Source organism: Crotalus tigris, unplaced genomic scaffold (genome assembly GCF_016545835.1).
Source record: "Crotalus tigris isolate CLP2741 ecotype Arizona unplaced genomic scaffold, ASM1654583v1 scf7180000024430.1745191, whole genome shotgun sequence".
NCBI classification, from domain to species: domain Eukaryota; kingdom Metazoa; phylum Chordata; class Lepidosauria; order Squamata; family Viperidae; genus Crotalus; species Crotalus tigris.
In genome coordinates, this window is record NW_024100597.1 from 1601334 (window position 1) to 1613939 (window position 12606).

Sequence of the window (12606 nt, forward strand, 5' to 3'; positions counted from 1 at the left end):
TACTAAAGAAGAAATTGTTACAGCTATTAAACAATTGAAATTGGGCAAAGCGCCGGGTACGGATGGGTTGACATCTATCTATTACAAAACTTTAGTAGAAGAGATGACTCAACCATTGTGTGAATTGTTTAATAACTTATTACAGGGTTTAGAGATCCCTCCATCTTGGCGTAATGCATTTATATCATTGATTCCAAAAGATAATCAAGATCTTACATTGCCTAAAAATTACAGGCCTATATCTCTTTTAAACGTGGATTATAAAATCTTTGCAAAAATTTTAGCTAATAGGTTTATGGGGATCTTGCAGCAGTTTATACATAAGGATCAATTGGGTTTTATAACTGGAAGGTATATGAAAAATAATGTTAGACAAATTATTAACTTATTAGAGTATCTAGAAAAGAATAACCAAGTCTCTGCAGGCCTGATATTTTTGGATGCTGAAAAAGCCTTTGACCAAGTGAATTGGCAGTTTATGTTATGTTTAATTAAGGAGATGAATTTTGGACAAAATATATTACAAGTATTATCTAATATATATCAAAAACAGACTGCTCAACTTATTGTAAATGGGGGTTTGTCAGAGGCTTTTGTAATAGAAAAAGGAACAAGACAGGGATGCCCGTTATCTCCGTTATTGTTTGTTTTAACATTGGAAATTTTGTTGATTAAAATTCGGGAGTCTCAAGAAATAAAAGGAATAGAAATTAATAAAAAAGAATATAAATTAAGAGCCTTTGCAGATGACTTGGTTGTTACTCTGTCTCAACCTACCTGTTCGGTGGTAAAATTATTACAATTGATTCAACAATATGGATGTGTTTCTGGTTTTAAAATTAATAATAATAAGACCAAAATATTAGCTAAAAATATGACTAATGGTGATAAACAGGTTTTAGTTAACTTAACAGATTTTGAAATTGTTGATAAGGTAAAATATTTGGGGGTCACATTATCTGCTTCTAATGCAAAACTGTATAAAAATAATTATGAAAAGCTGTGGATGGAAGTACAGAAGGATTTAAAAAACTGGAACAATCTACAGTTATCCCTTATGGGTAGAATTGCAGTTATCAAAATGAATGTCCTGCCAAAGTTTATTTTTTTGTTTCAAATGTTACCTATTTTAAAGAATGAACGTAATTTAGATGAATGGCAAAAAGGTATTAATAAATTTGTTTGGGCAGGGAAAAAACCAAGGGTGAAACTTAAAATAATGCAAGATTTTCGTGAGAGAGGAGGACTCAAGGTACCAAATATGAAATTGTATTATGATGCTGTAGTATTAACATTGATCAGCGACTGGGTGAATTTAACAAATATAGAAATACTTCATTTGGAAGGTTGGGACTTACTTTTTGGATGGCATGCCTATTTAATATTTAATAAAAAAGTGGATTGGGTTTTTAAGTCTCATATTATAAGAATCTCTTTGCTTAGAGTGTGGAGAAAGTATTATAAAAGTGACTTCAAAATACCATTATGGGCTATACCTCGGCATGCCATAGAAGGCATAAGGAAAGGGGTTAATATGGATATGGTCTCTTATGCACAGTTACTTAGATGGGATGGCCAAGATTGGCAGTTAAAATCTTTGGAAGAATTAACGCATGAAAATTTAACTTATTCATGGTTCCAATACAGACAAATAGTGGACAGATGGAAGATGGATTGTAAAATGGGCTGGCTTAGAGAAGATGAAGCTCTTTTAAAACAAGTAAGAGATCAAAGGCCAACCCATATTAAGAGAGTTTATGGGGTTTTAGTGGAATTGGACTCAGAACCTGAATTAGTTAAAGATTGTATGATTAAATGGGCACAGAATATTGGTGAAACGATTTCAATGGATACCTGGGAACTTATTTGGATAAGAAATGTTAAATTCACACAAGCGCAAAATTTAAGAGAGAATTTTTATAAGATGTTTTATAGATGGCACCTTGATCCAAAGAAAATGTCTATTATGTACCCTAATCTGCAGCCGAAATGCTGGAGATGTGGACATTTGGATGCTACTTATTATCATACTTGGTGGACGTGTAAGCATATAAAAGCTTTTTGGATTAAGATATGGTGGAATATCCAAAGAATTTTTAAACGGAGGGTAAAATTTACTCCGCAATTATTTTTACTAGGTATTGTTACTGATTGTGATGCTAAGGAGGTTATATTGATGTTAAATTTGATTACAGCCGCTAGGCTGTTAATAGGGCAATATTGGAAGAAGGAATCCTTGCCTACTTTGCAAGAGTGGTTTCACAAAGTTTCGTATCTGGCAGAAATGGGAAAGATTTCGGCTTTTTTAAAGGAGCAATCTCAAGAGAAATTTTTTGCAGTATGGGAAAAATGGATAAATTTCATACAATATAATTTGGATATGGAAAAATACCATTTAGCTTTTTTATAACTTGTAATGATTGTTTTTTCCTTCTTTCTTTTTTCCTTTTTTCTTTACGTATTATTACTTATATATATATTTTTTATATATATGTTTTATTTTTCGTCTACTTTTTTCTTTTTTCTTTCTCTCTCTCTTTTCTTTTCCCTTTTTTTTCTTTCTTTTTTAGTATATATTATTCATTTTAAAGCTTATGTTATGCATATTATTATTATATATATTATTATATATATTATTATTATGACCTTTATTATTTTTATTAATTATCTTATAAATTGTAAACGTTATTTTTTAAAATTTGTTAAATAATCCTATATTCAGTTCTGGGAAGTCGGGGGGGGGAGGGTGGGGTGGTTTGGGAGGGGGGGGATGTTTATTTGTAAAATTTTTGAAAAATTTCAATAAAAAAAAAACAGAGAAAAGACTAAAGTGCTAACAAAGAATCTAACAGAAAAACAATAAAAAAACAGCTAACAAAAAAAAACAAATCTTCAAATAGTTAAAAAAGTTAAATATTTGGGAATTTATCTAACAGCAACATGTATAATGATAAAAGAAGCTAATTATGTAAGACTGCTAAAAGAAATAAAATTGGATTTGGAAAAGTGGAAAAACTTCCAACTTTCAATGTTGGGGAGAATAGCAACAGTGAAAATGAATATCTTACCAAAAATACTCTTTTTATTTCAAACGATTCCTGTAAGGCTGGGAAAAGCCTTTTTTGATGAACTGGATACAATAATATTGAAATTTATCTGGCAGAGAAAAAAAGCTACAATTAAAGTGAAAATGCTACAAGAAGCGAAAGAAAGTGGAGGATTTGGACTGCCGGACTGGAGGTTATACTACCAAGCAACTATTTTAACATGGCTTAAATAATGCATAATGCTTAGAGATAAAAGACTATTGTACCCATAGGGGCATGACCTACAAATTGATTGGCATGCCTTTCTGTGGTATGGGAAGAATAAAATACATAGATATTTTCAAAACCATTTTATGAGGAATGCATTTCTTTTAGAATGAGAAAAAATAAAAAAGAAAAAAATTATATTAAGATACCTGAATGGCTTTCAACAATGGAAGCTTTTGCTTACCCAAATTTAATTAACTACTATAAAGTTGTGACTAATAAAGATACTTTGGTCAATGAAGGAAAATTGAAAGACAGACAAGATTTACAAGAACAAGGTATTGATCTAGCATGGTGCAAATTCAAATGAGATATGAAAAAGATGTTAAAACAATGGGATTTTATAAAGAACAGACAGAATTTGATCAGATACTGCCAAAACAGATGAAAAGTTGATTAAGAAACTCTATAGATTTCTGTTAAACTTAAAGATGAAGGAAGAACAAGTAAAAGAAACAATGATAACATGGGAAAAGAACTTTGGATATAATATAGAATTAGAAGATTGGCAAAAGTTATGGGAAAGAAATATTAAATTAACTAAAGCAGTGGCACATAAAGAAAACTTATAATAAATGTTTTACAAATGGCATATGACACCAGTGAGATTAGCAAAATGTTTAAAGATATTTCAAACAAACAACTGTTGGAAATGCAGACAAAGACCAGGTACTTATTATCAAATCTGGTGGACATGCCCTAAAGCAAAAAATTTTGGGTTAAAATATATTTATAGTTGGAGAAAATGACTAAAAAACAAATAAACTTTAAACCAGAATTATTTTTGTTAGGAATAATAGGAGCAAATTCTGAGAAAGATTGCAGATATTTAATACTACATGTACTAATAGCAGCAAGAATTGTATTTGCCCAACATTGGAAAAATGAAAACTTACCAGCTGAAGAAGTACTAATTAAGAAAATTCTAGAGTGTGCAGAAATGGATAGATTGACTTTAAAGATAAAAGAGAAAGAAGACTCAGTATATTTAGAACATGGGAAAATTTCTATCAATGGCTAGAAAAACAAGCTAGAAAGAAGGGAATTGATATGTAATTTTGAATATATATTAGCAAGAAGGAGTCTATTGATTAATTAACATATTATTTATGATAATTAATTATTATCTATTATTGTTTGTTAAACACATGAACCCAGACATTATGCTGTTTGCTAAATATTGAGAATGTTGTTTGGAAAAACCCCAACCCTAATCCTAATCCTAACCCTAACCCAAATCCCAACCCCAACCCCACCTTATTCCTAACCCTATAAAAACTAATAAAATCTATATTAAAAAAAGAATAGTCTTTCAGTACTTAAAAGCCTGTCAGAGGAAAGAGGGTATGGATTTATTAAAATAAAAACCAATATGTGGAACCATATAGAATCATTGCGTCCATTATTGCCCTCAACACAAAATGGGCTCTTTTTGAACATATACCAAATTAGATTGACCCAGACTCAAAAAAGACACACAAGCACCGGGCCCTGGACCAGGTAGTTTCTTTTATATCTCCCTATAAAGGATAAACTTTTGATTTTTTAAAACGAAGGGAACTATAAGCCATACATGCATGCATACATACATACATACATACATACATACATACATACATAATATGAGTGCTTCCTATTACCCCTATTTTAGATTTTATTACTATTTTTTTATTCTGTTACAATTATAATTATCTCTGCAATATAGTCATACTCTACAATGTTGTTGTCTACTGGTATTGCTATCTACCATAGATCACTGTTTTCTTCTTACATAGCCTGTTCTGCCTCCTCCCCCCCCCCCCGGATTTCTTCTACTTTTTCTTCTCGGTTGTCAATTTTTACAACCAGAGGGCAGAGTTCTTGTACCTTTCCAAGTTGTGTTTTTTTCTTGCTTGGCCTCTATACTTTTGTTTCCTTTGTACAGTCCACTCCCTCTGAAAGAAAAAAAATAACATACACCTTCTGTCATTTTGCTGCTGCACTGCTCTGTTATCTGGTCCCTGCAGAGCTTCAAAAACATACACCTTCTCTTCCCTCATTCCTTCTCCTCTCACACCTACGTCAAGGTTGCTGTTTTATTGGCAACTCTGTTGTGCTGACACTGAGGAAAAGTCTCAAATGAGAAGGTAAGGAAGAAGCATAGGTGCCTTCAGTTTTCCCAAACAGTCCACACACAAACACACACACACACACACACATACACAGAGAGAGAGAGAGAGAGAGAGAGATCCTGCAAATGCGTTCAGTTAATAGGGCCAGAGGAACTATCTAGACTAGAGCTAGATCGCTGGAGATATTTTAAGTAAAAAATAATAAAGTTGGCATTCTAACTCAATTTTGCACCCTCACTTCTTTACAGAATTTTAATCCCAATCTAGGTATTTGTTGAATTTCATTGCTCCTACTGTGATCCCATTTTTTCATTAAAGCTGTACTGTTACTTACAGCATACTTGTTGATATATGAAATATCTATGAGTTTTGGAGTTTTGGAACAACAATAATCCATTAATAACATACGATGTATCAAATAATTAAAATAAGATATTAATATCAAATACAATATTATCAAATAAGCATTTCCCTGTGATAAGATGGGCAGCCAATAAATTTAATGAATAAATAAATAAATTCAGTTCTATGAACTTCCTTAGGCTGGCCTGAATTCATAGTTCACATAACAGATTTAATAATATAAAAAATGAAGAAAAATAATTACTATTCTAAGAATACCATCTTCCATTAATAAGTGAAAGGCCACGTAAAGACGCTTTGGAAAGCTTATATTTTGGGCTCAAGTAGAAAATATATCATCCATATACAATCTTATCTATAATGTAAGCTTGCCTACAGAAATAGTTGGCCTGACCATAAAAATAACTTTGTGGTAGACAAAAACATTGCAAATGAGATTGTGGTATTAATGCGAAACCAAAACATCTTTTGTTGAGAAAGATCAAAATAAGAATTGACAGAGAAAGTATATTTATTTTTCTGACTCTCTCTAATGCACCAAAGGTTTATCTTCAATAACATACTACTAATTAATTGTAAATTTGAATGTTTTTTTTTCCTTACCACATGGGTAAGCAATCTCATGGAATAATATAATGGTTGTCAATTATTCTTTTATGTTCACAATCCCCTATATTGCTCCATAGGTCAGTGAGAAGTCACAGAAGGTGAAAGTTGTTCAATACTCATAGCCTAAGGTCTACAGAAATTTCCATAATATAAAAATGGATTCTACTGGGATGAATAAGCCAAGGCTACAGATTCCTCCAGGCTGCGGGGTATTAGGTTGCTATGTGTGCTGTAAACATTTCTAAGCATTGTCTTTTTTTCAAAAGAGGGTTTTCTTAAAACGGAGGAAAAATAAACACAACCTTTATTACAACACAGTCTTTATATAAAACTTCAGCTATAAAATTGGACATTTTTATCAGAGAATAGAGTTGCACGCTGGAAGACAGCTATGAAGTTTACATATAATATACTCATTAGACACACACGACAACAGACATTAGAGCATTATTTCAAGATTTAATGTGAGAAAAATCTCGGATTTTATATAGACAGAATTAAGTTCCTAATGCCTATCTTTGTCTTATGTATTTCTAGACATTATATATTATTATTCTCATGCCTGAGAACTGGGGCCAAAAACTGAATGGTTAACAATTTATTTAAAAGAATTCATTTTAACAAGGATGTATGTTAAAATCTCATAAAGCCAGCATGAATGAGATAAAAACATTTCTTGTACTGACAGTGAGTAAAAGGCTGAGAATATGAAAAGGATAGCAAAGTTAGCAATGCAAGACCTTTGTTGAAAGATTTATCTTGGTCATAACCCATCTTAACTCCAAGGGAATCATCAGAAGACACCTGGATTCAAGAAGATGCACATGGGAAAACTGGATTTCTAATAAAAGACATCAATTGTCACTATTCCTCAGGGTGGACTTTCTACAATGTAAGGTTCAGGGCAAGTCTACTCCTACCTTCCCTTTGTTGCCACTGTTATGCTAACACTGTTTAACCTACAAAGATTGTTTCTTTCAATGTTTTGGCTGCTCTAATTTATCAGAATGCTCTATTAGGACTAACATTCTACATTATTTGATATTTTTTATTATCAGGGATGAATAATTCCTCATGATGAAAAATTAATAATAGCATTTATGTATTGGTAATATTATTGGATGTCTAAATAGGAGAAATGTAATGGATATAGGAAGATGCCCTAATGGTCTTGGCAAAGTTACCAAATATCTCATTTGCAGATATGACCCAAAAGAACTACAAAATATACAGAAAATCCTTTTGAAGAGGTGGCAGCCATCTTGGAAAGAAGGTCAAAACTTTCTCTTAGCTAAGAAAATATAATCAAGTGGATAAAATGAATATATTGCTGTTATGCTAATAAATTTGCATAAAAAGAAGAGGAAGTATTTGTGTGTCAAACCTTTTGAGAATACCATATAACTTTCATCAAAACTCAAACGCTGTTAAAACAAACCAAGTTAGAATGTCTATGGAGATTCTCAGTCATCCAGGTCATAGTTATCCCAAAGATGCTTTTTCATGAGGCAACTGGACTTTCTTGTTTTTCTTTGCTACACTTTGCAGTTTTCTAATAAGCAAAATGTTTGCTATTTATTAGCTATTAGAAGAAATTGATATTCAAAGTAGTATAGGTAAGATGAAAGTGAGGAACATCTATCTTCTAACATTCTAGAAGACAAAATTATAAGTTGCTGTATGAACAGGTTAAAAATAATGCAATATAATTTAATTGATATAAATGCTAAGTTAGGCATTTAGAAAACAAAAATTAAATGCGTGGGTATAGGTTGGGGGACACTTGCTTTGGCAATTGCACTTGTAAAAATTATCTTGGAATAGTAGCTGATTGCAAACTGAAGGTGAGTCAGCAGTTTAGTGTGGCTATAAAAACACAAATCAAATTATAGGTTGCATGACAGAAATATAAATTCCAAATCACAGAACTATTAGATTGACATTAATTTTCATTGGTCAAAGCCTATGGCAGTGATGGCGAACCGTTTAGAGACTGAGTGCCCAAACTGCAACCCAAAACCCACTTATGCATTGTCTTGTGCTGGGTGGGTGTGGCCCATTGGGTGGGTGTGGCTCAAGTGGTAACGGCAGACTGGGTGGGACTAAAAAGTTCAATCAATCAATTCCAACTTTGCAAGATCTTTTTTTCCCGCAAGAAGTTGAAATTGACTGATTGAATCTTTTTTTTTCTTTTACACATGGCAGTGGAGGCCTAAAGCGAAAAGATTTTATAAAACCCAGCTGAAGGCCTAGGACTGGGGCGATGGCGCGCGTGCCCACAGAGAGGGCTCTGAGTGCTGCCTCTGGCATCTGTGCCATAGGTTCGCCACCACTGGCCTATGGTGAGCTCAGTTCTGAGTACCACAGTTAAAAAGAATTCAGAGAGGAACCACTAAGAAGTCTTTGATCAAAGCCCTAGAAATTAAGTCCCATGAAGAAAGATTGAAGATGCTGGGCATGTTTAGTCTTCTGATGAGAAGATTCAGGGGGATATCAGAGCACTCTTTAAAAACCTGAGTAAACATCACAAGTAGAAGATCAGATTCTGCTCTCTTTCATTCCTGTGTGCAGGATATAGAATAATGCCTTAAAGTTACTGAAAAGAAGATGGTGACTGAATGTTTGGAGAGAAAATCTTAAGTGAAGATGTTTTTTCAGTGTAACCAGTTACCCCAGAGGAAGTGGGATCCTCTTCATTGGGAATTGGGCTCACACACACACACATTGAATCTAGTCAGGTAAATATCTTTATTTATCTAATTTGATAAGTGCTAATTTTCATTGTCATTGTTTTATATTTTAACAGATGACAGAAACTCAAGCATGTTAGGCTAGTTTATAATTCAGTGTAATATGGATTTATTTATGTATAAACATTGCAATACATTGGGTTGCTTGTAAAATAGGAGGAAATAATGTTTCAGTGAAACTGTATATGTTTTGTTATAATACAAAGTTCTCCATAGTTTTTCACTTAAATATAATTTTTGCAATAAATTTTCAAACTGAAAGATGCATTCAGAAAAAAAAGTATATACTCAGGAATTTCTCATTTGAATTTTTTTTACCTATTGAAATGCAGATGGGAAATAGGATCTGTTCAGTACTAGTAGGATAAAGGGAACATAAAATCTCTTGATAGCTACATGGAAACAGATATCTATATCGCTACATCCACATCTATACCAAGTAAATAATATCTTCAGTATTTAGAAATTTTTTCATTCAATTGTGGGCAATGCCCAGGTTAAGAATGTTCAAATTATGGGAGCTTCCGGTACGGGGCGACGGCGATGGCGGCTACTTAGTAGCCGTCCAGCTGGGAAGGTGTCAGAATCGCGGAGCACAGCGCGTATCAGCTGGCCCGCGGTTCGAAATTCCCTTCCCGGGCAAAGGGAAGGGCTAGAGAATCCAGGAGTAGAGGTAGAACCCCTGAACCCCCTCTGGATTTATTCCTAGAGGGGGTGGAAGGAGTGTTCCCTCGGAGCTCCTGTTGATCTCCGCCTCCCAGCTGTTTTTGCTTCCTTTTGAAGCAAAAGAAACCGCCGCCTCTATCTCCGCGTCTATAGCGTCTTGGTGAGTAAACTTTGAAGCGGACAGAGTGGTTTAAAGGATTTTTCCTTATATATATTTTAGTCTTTTATTTCTTTTTATTAGCTAGTTTTGATTATCTCTCCTTTGTTCTTTCTCTTGTTGGTATGGAGAGAGGAAAAAAGATGGCGTTTTAAAAGTGCCGGAGTTTTTTTTGTTTTTTCCTTTCTCTTTTGTTCTTTTGCTTTTAAAGTTCTGGACTAAAATGACTGCATTTGATTTTTTTGCTTCTGGTTTTGGATTTTTTCTCCTTTTTTCTTTGGATTCTTAAGGATTATAGTGTTTTTGTCTTTTTTTTTTCTTTCTTTTTAAAATTCTATTTCCCTCCTCCCCTTTTTTTGGGGGCGGAAGAAGGGAAGAGAGAACTGTGTTATATAAAATGGCTTCAAAGAGACAGCCACCTTCTACAATACCTAAGGTGGTCTCCTCCCCTATAGCTTCAACTGTACAACCACAACAACAAACATGTACCACCGACCCAGCCACCACCCTCTCCTCCTTTGCCAGGCCCGTCAGTACAAGAGATTAAAGGCATAATGGGAGATGTTGTACCTCAAATCAGAGATGAAATGAAGCAACTTGCCATACAGATTAAATCTGAAATTAAGGAAGAGATAAGTGGGATGAAGGTCTCAATGGAAGATAACAATATTATTCTGCGGGAAGACATAATTGCAGCTGTATCAGGCTTGGCTACGGTGGTGGTGAAGCTGGATTCGAGAGTGGAGGAAGTGGCAGACAAAGTTGATTTTTTTGAGGAGAAATTCCAAGATATGGAAAGGAAGATGGAGACCTCACAAGATGACATCCTTATGTTCCAGTATAGGCAGATGGAGTATGCTTTGAGGATTAGAGGCCTTAAGGAAGATATGAATCAAGACTTGATGGAGGTAGTGCTTACTGATTTGGCTATTGCTTTGAATATGGATAAAGGAGAACTACGCAGAGAAGTGGAAAAAATCTATAGAGTTAACTCTTGGATTGCCAAGCAGAAGAACTTGCCTAGAGATGTGGTGATTTATTTTACAAAGAAGTCTCTGCGTAATGAAATTATACAAGGTTTTTATAATAAGAGATTCCAGATTGCTGCCCAAGATATTATCATTTTAAAGGAAATCCCATCAAAAATTTTAAGAAGCAGGAAAGATTTTGCTTTTTTAACTAATGAGCTTAAAGCTAGATTGATGTCATTTAGATGGGAGATTTCAACAGGTATTGTTCTGAGTCATGCGGGGATGCGTTATAGGTTGAATACGGTTGAAAAAGCCAAGGAGTTTTACAACACGGTCCTGGGTGCAGGCTCAGTTCCACCTGCTCAGAAACCTCTGAGTGGCAAAGAGTTGGAGCAATTTGAAGCATCAGGTTTGTTTTCTGCTGGGATGCCGCAAGCTGAGTGGCAACGTCAAATGGAGGTTAAAGATCAGAGAATGACCCGCGCAGCTTATAGAAATATGCATAAGGGGACTTCAATGTCAATGGTATGGGATGCAGGTAAAGCATTTATGCGTGGGATTTTGATAAAAATGAATAATTTTTATAAGCGAAGCCAGACTCAAAAACGTAAAGAACTAGAGGATGAAATTAAGTTAAAAGAAAAGTCTTTGATTTTAAATCCCGCTGATGAAAATATTAAAGAATCGGTAAAGTTGTTAAGAGCACAATTTAACATGCTCCTGGCGGATCAAGCTGCAACTAACTTATTGTTTATGAAACAAAACACATTTTGTAACGCCAATAAACCAGGGAGATGGTTGGCTTATCAATTAAGAAAGAAGCAGAGACAGAGGATAATAGATAAAATAAATTATAAGGGTAAAATAGTCTTCCAGAAGGAACTGATTAAGAAATCTTTTTAAGATTATTATCAAAAATTATATAAATCTACTAATGTGCAAATATTAGATATAAATAAATATTTAAGTGAGGTTAGTTTTCCCCAATTGACAGAGGATCAAAAACAGGAAATTAATGGTTTAATTACTAAAGAGGAAATTGTGATAGCAATTAAGCAACTGAAACTAGGGAAAGCACCGGGTACAGATGGTTTGACGGCGGTTTATTACAAAGTTTTAATGGAGGAGATGATCCAACCATTAGGTGATCTTTTTAATGATATTCTATAGGGCTCAGATATTCCTCCTTCATGGCGTAGTGCTTTTATTTCTTTGATTCCAAAAGAGGAGCAAGATCTCACTTTACCAAAGAATTATAGACCCATATCTCTTTTAAATGTGGATTACAAGATATTTGTAAAAATTTTAGTAAATAGGTTCATGAGGGTTGTGCATCATCTTGTGCATAAAGATCAATCTGGGTTTATAACTGGTAGATATATGAAAAATAATGTTAGACAAATTATTAATTTATTAGAATATTTAGACAAGAACAACCAAGTCCCTGCAGGGTTGATTTTTTTAGATGCTGAAAAAGCCTTTTATCAACTGAATTGGCATTTTATGTTAAGAGTAATTGAAAAGATGAACTTTGGTGAAAAGATATTACAAGCTCTCAAGGTAATTTATCAAAAACAAACGGCACAACTTATTGTTAATGGAGGTTTGTCAGAGGTATTTACAATAGAAAAAGGTACCAGGCAGGGATGTCCACTATCACCGTTG